Consider the following 6,614-nt stretch of genomic DNA (forward strand, 5'->3'; position numbering starts at 1 on the left):
CTGGCGAGCTTATAGAGACCTGTGCTGCTGTCCACTGGGAAGAAGGGGAGGATGTCCTGGCCCCTTCTTTCTCCAACTCCTCTTGGTGGGAAAAGTCCCTTTCTTGACAGACCACGGCTCCATCTCCCTGGGCCGCAGGCACAGCCTTGATTCACAGGATACCATCCTTCTTCCCAGCTCCTCTTTGGAAGGAACGTCAGCCCTCCTGATGGGCAGAGTTCTGAGCTGGTGGTGTAATCCAGGAGCCTCCCCACCTAAGCTAAGGTTTTAAAATTGGGGGCTGGTGCTCAGGGAAGAGGTTTGCTAATGACCTCACAGAGACATTTCCAGCATGGGCACTAACTCTCTCCTTACTCTCATAAAGCTCCAAACTCGGGCTGAGAAAGGACTAGAGGCTGGTCCTCCCAGATTTCAGAGAAGAGGCAGCCCTAAATGCAAGCAGCCTCCTGTTCTATTCTTGCTGGCAAAAGAATAGAGGTTCCTCCTGTACCCCCATCCATGGGGGCCATTGTCCTCCCCTCATGATCTCACTTCACTTCCTACCTAATGCTGGAAGGAGATGGGGAGTCAGATGCCCTTTATCTGTAAAGGGGCAAGGGCTTAGACGTGATTGCCAAGGGGCAGGAGAGCCCCAACGTGGTCGAGTGGGCTTAGAAGTGCGGGTTATGGTTTTCCTTGGAGCCTCTCCCCTTCTCTGACAGCTGAGGCTCTGTACTCTATCTCCCCATTCCCAATCCAAGGAGCTGTGGGTTCTTTGTGAAACCGCACAACAGAGGGGCTGAAGAAAAGGGGGAGTTTAGGGCAAATGCGATGACTGGACTTACCTTCCTAAGCCCCACAGTCAGTTGCCAGACACAGATTTATATATAAAAATTCATATATGTATATATATCCACTCATCTGGCCATCTTTGTTGTAACCATTTCTGTATTTACAAATGCATTATCTCTGAAAAAAAAAAAGAAAAGGTGAGGTTTTAGAGCATTTTGGAGAGTTACAGTTTTCTTGGGTCTCTCCCAAGTATATCTGTTATTAAACCTTTGTGTGACCATCTCCTGTTAATCTGTTTTCATATCAACTTAAATCTAAGGCCAGCCAGAAGAACTTAGAAGGGCAGAGGGAAAGTCCTTCCTCCACATCAGCCAAACTTCCAAACTCTTCCTTAGCTCTCTGATCTACAAGTTTTTCTCCCACCACCAGAATCCCTGTGTCTCCCTTGCCTCTCCTGAACTCCCCTTTAATCTTTGTTCTCAGAAGCAACCCTCCATGAAACCATGTCCCCTAAAACTGAGCTTCCTTGCCAAGTTCATGACTAATCTCTCTCTCTAAAACTTCACTCCCTTTCTTGTCACCTCTGACCTCAACCCTGTGCCCACTGAATACTCACCCCAGGGTCGGATGACTAGCATTGCTGTTGTAGGTCTCATCATTAGAATACAAAGTTGGGTTGTTTCTCCAGAGCAGGGTGAGCTCACCTACGCCCAAGCCATGGGCCACTTGGCCAGAGGATTGCAAACCCAGAGACATTCTGACCTTCAAAACTATGATTAAGAAATATCACAAGATAACAGTTAACTCCAACCTCTTCATCTCCTGTCTGCTAGCTGTTTTGCCTCAGATGACATGGAAATTGGTGAAACACACAAAGATTAAAAATCAACTATGAGGGCTGTTTCCTCTAAGACCGTCTGGGTCTGCTTTTCCTTTCTGTCTGCATTCTCTCTCTTTCCTAACTGGAAACTACATGTGTCTGCTCTTTGGAACTCAGGAAAGGCCAAGGAGAATAAACCTTTCTTTACAAACAAGAAATGGGGGACATGGAGGGTCTTTTGTACCTGGGAGGGCCCTGCAGAGTCCTATTTGGTTTCAACCTCCCCTCCCCTTTTCTTTGATCCTTCTCAGTCCTGAGGGAAGCACAGATGGGACAAGAAAAAGAAAAAGAAAGGATAGAAAGGGGGGGTCATAAACTCAACAGGGGAACTCAGTTGGGATGCCCAGTTTCAGAAGCTTGATTTAATCACATTGCCTTCCTACCACGAGTGCAGGGCTGAACCAGGGACAGGAGGGGACAGCAGAATATTGCCTCCTCCCCAAAACTATCAACTTTCTGGAGACTCTCAGACACGTGATCCCCAGAGAACAGATACTACAGGAAGGAGGCAGATGACTACATTGTGATTTGAATATTAGAGCTACAGAAACTCAGAAAAGGGAGTGGTCAGGATTGACGGGAGCAGTCAGGAAAGGCTTCAACACACAGCAGGAAAACTGACAAATGACCTCACCCCGGTGCCCAAAGTTAACATCGACAGTGATAAGAGTCTTGAGAGCCTGCTCCCTTGACATAAAGTGGTGAGGAAGCCCTTGACCTCTGTGATCTGTTTCCACAAAACCCATGACCCATCTAGTCGTGAAAGAAACTCCAAGTAAATCCCAGTATGGTACAGTCTCAAAGGACCTGCCCAGTCCTCCTCCACAGGGTCATGGCCATCGAAACAAAGGGAGTCTCGAAAACTGTACAAGCCCAGAAAAGCCTGAACAGACATGATGACCACATGTCATATGGTGCCCTGGATGGGATCCTGGAACAGAAAAAGGTAGAAGGAAGGGAATTTGAATAAAATATGGATTGCCGTTCAAAATAATGTATGACTATATGCTCATCAGTTGTGAAAATTCTGTAGAAAACCAGAAAGAGAAGAAAAATTAAAGTTAAATAAGAGAAATCCACTGCTTCAAATTGGAAACCTAGACCATAATGATGATTTACTCATAAAAACAATAGTTTTCTGGTAAAAACACACATTAACAAAGTAGACCTAAAAATAAGGACAGTGTAAGCAGACCACACGAGTGAAGCGAAGGAGCACACATGCATAAATAGATCAATTAGTACAAAAAAGCATGGAATGGTGCTTAGAAAACTTCCACTGGAAAAGACCCCAGACCACTTGGGTTCACAGATAATAACTGAGTGTTAAGTGACCTTTAACAAATTCTGAGTGTAATAGCAAAGCTTGATATGCTTATATATTTCATTTAGAGTGGGATGTCCATGTTTACAAAACAGACTCACTTTATGTAGTATTATAATTATACTGCCTATTAAACTGTGACTTTCACAACAAAAAGGAAAAGTTGTTAATGAGTTTACTTTCATTAAAACCAGAAAAAAAAATTAATATATTCTCACTTTGGTGTAAAAACTGCATTTTTTTTCCAGATCAAGAGCAATTTATTAGTCTTCCAGAAAAATCCAATACCTATTTAAATAAGTCAACATAACATAAACTCAAAGCATATTATTAAACTTAAATAATATCGTGAGTTTTAACACACACTTTTCAATGTGTCAACTTTTTTTCAACAGCATCAACACGAGAATACTCTCTCGAGCAAGAACACAGGGGCACTGGCCCCTCAGGTGGCTGTGGGACTGGCCTGTCCCCGTGTGCATGCACAGTTCTGTAGGAGGACGGCTGTGATGGCTTCTGTAAGAAGCACCATTCTGTGCCCTGAGGAAGAACACCTTAAAAAGGGATGCTTTTGTAAAATACGGTTGACCCTTGAAAACATAGGTTTGAACTGCTCAGATCTACTCACATGCAGATTTTTTCCAATAGGAAATAGTGCAGAACTACACAATGCTGGGAAATGTTGAAGGCAGGAGGAGAAGGGGATGACAGAGGATGAGATGGTTGGATGACATCACCAACTCAGTGGACATAGGTTTGGGTGGACTCCGGAAGTTGGTGATGGACAGGGAGGCCTGGCGTGCTGTGGTTCATGGGGTCGCAAAGAGTCAGACACGACTGAGCGACTGAACTGATACTGATACTGATACACGATGTAAGTTGGTTGGATCAGCCAAGGCGAAACCAGGAGCAGAAGGGCAACCATAAATCATCACTCCCTTACAACCACAGAGGGTGGTTGCCCAATCCCCTAACTCAAGGGTCGCCTGTGGTCCTTCTGAAATTCTAGTGAGAAGGTAAAGAGAAGCCTGGGGCAAAACCCAAGGATGAAGGTCCCATGCCCGCATCTGATACCACGTGTCCCACAGGAGCCGCACCTGCAATCTGCCCTCCCGCCTGTGTCCCTGAGCTTGGGTTGGGACAGCATGGCTGTCAGAGGGTAGCATCCTGCTCAGGTGATGACACGGAGGTGCCTTAGGGCCCATGTGTGGGGGGCATGGCCCACCACAACCACAACTACAAAGCTTTGGGTGGCTTCTCACTTGGGCACCACCAAGGTCCAAGCATGCTTCCCTCGTAGCTCAGATGGTAAAAGCATCTGCTTGCAATGCAGGAGACCCAGGTTCGATCCCTGGGTGGGGAAGATCCTCTGGGGAAGGAAATGGCAACCCACTCCAGTACTCGTGCCTGGAAAATTCCATGGATGGAGGAGACTCCTAGGCTACAGTCCGTGAAGTCGCAGAGTTGGACGTGACTGAGAGACTTCACTTTCACCTTTCAAGGGCCAAGCACGTGAGTCCAGTGAACACCGTCCCGGCCACGCAGAAGAGGCTTCCCAGTAGTTTAACCCTGCGGGGGTCCAGATCCACCTGAAGCCCCGCATATAGACGCGCTGACTTGGGACTCCCCAGGGGTGGCTCTAATAGGTGGCTCCATGCTAGTGTTTTTACACTCGGTTAGAGCTGAGGGTGTCTGCACCTCACTTCCGGCCACACCCTGCACTCTCTATAGGTACAAAGGACGTGGTCTGGGCCTTCTGGCCGCACCAACATGGATGCAGCTCTGCTGATGCTCCCACCACAGCCCAGGGCCTGTACATGGGAAGGGCCACCTGTCTGAGACAGAAGGAGGAGCTTTCCCCTCCTTTCCCCTTGGGTGCTAGAGCTGCAAGTGCTTTCTGTCCAGGTCACAGGGGACCCTGAAGCCCCCGGGGAGGTGCCCTCTGGCTCAGCATCTTCAATACTTCAGCACCTCCAACTCCAGAACAGTCACCTTCCAGCCCTCACTGGGCAGAGGATCCCAGCCCCAGACCCAAGTCCTGCAGCCAGGAGGAGTGGGGTCTTCTGCTTGGGACCCCCAGTAAGCCTGATGGGGTTGCTCCAGGAAAGGTCAGGGCATCTCAGGCCACCAGGGAGAGAGAGGTCGCTGGCAAAGACAGAAACACTGTTATAGGTTGAATGATGAACCCCAGAAATGCATGTGTTGAAGTCCTAACCCCAGCACCTATGACTATGACATTATATGGAAACGAGTCAAGATGAAATCATTCAAGTTGGCCCTAACCCTAGGGGTATTGGTATAAAAAGGGGGAATTTGGACACACATACACACAGGGAAAATGTCTTGTGAGGACTGGAGTTATGCTGTCCTATGACAAGAACTCTAAGAAGCTGAGAGCCCTGAATCAGATCCTCCCCTGGTGCCCTCAGGCCTTGCCAACACCTAGATTGACACCCAGCCTCCAGGACCGTGAGACCAAAAATTCCTGTTGTTCTAAGTCACCAAAATTGTGGAACCTGGGGAGTTTTTTGTTTGTTTTGGCTGCATCACATGGCTTGTGGGATCTTAGTTCCCCACCCAGGGACTGAACTTGCATCCTAGGCAGTGAGAGCTCGGAGTCCTACCAGCTGCACCACCAGGGAATGAATTCCTTGCAGTACTTCGCTTCAGCAGCCCTAAGGGATGGCCATCAGCACCCTCTGCTCTGTTCCTTTCTCTCCAGACCAGGGTGGGTGGTGGAGAGGCAGGCCACTGCTGAGTGGGCCCTCTGGCCCTGACTCACTGGGAGCTCTGGACACAGCTCTTTGCCTCCGGGGGCCATGGGAGGATGAGGACAAGGAGGAACAGGGGTGGCACCCTGGAGCTTGGCACTGCACCCTGCACCCCATCCCCACACTTCTGGAGCTCTGAATGTCCAGGAGTAGCCAACTCCACTCTTCACCTCCCTCCAATCCTCTCCCACTGCCATCAGCAGTTTGGAACGGCCGCTGGGTCTTGATCTCAGTAGAGGAGATGCAGACAGAGGACACTCCGCCTGGTCATAGCGTCTCACTGGTGTCCCTGGCCTTTTATAGACAGGCTGGCAGGACAGACTGTGGGGCCAACACTGCTCTTCTCAGAGGGGCCTGTGGTCAAGCCAGAAAGCAGGGGGGGAAGTGGTGGACAGGCAGCCTGATTGGCAGGACCCTGAGGGCAGAGCCCCGTCCCCCCAGGTGCTGAGTGGAGGAGGGTAGAGGGAGAAGCCTCCTGCCTCCACCCACAGATCTGACCCCACATAGGTGGCCCTCTTCAGGACGTCCAGTCGGTCAAGAGTCAGCTCTAGACACTTTGGTCCATTTTCTCCACAACAGACGTGATGCAGCTCCCGAGTCAGGGCTCTAGGACTTTCAGGATAGAGCCCACTGTCTGCAAAGGTGGGAAGGAGGAAAACTCTGTGGAGATCCTCATGCAACCTGTTCACCACGGTCCTGCCTCTAATCTGACCAGCTGCCACACAGGTACCTCCTTCCCGGGCATCCAGGCTCTGCTAGCGACAGGAGAGACCCAGACAGGCCCAGAGCTCTGCGTGTTTCCTGCGAAGGTTGAGCGGTGGCACGTCCCTTAGCAGCTCAGAGTACCTGAACCCTAACCCTTAATGTG

This window comes from Odocoileus virginianus, chromosome 12 (assembly GCF_023699985.2).
Source record: "Odocoileus virginianus isolate 20LAN1187 ecotype Illinois chromosome 12, Ovbor_1.2, whole genome shotgun sequence".
NCBI classification, from domain to species: Eukaryota; Metazoa; Chordata; class Mammalia; order Artiodactyla; family Cervidae; genus Odocoileus; species Odocoileus virginianus.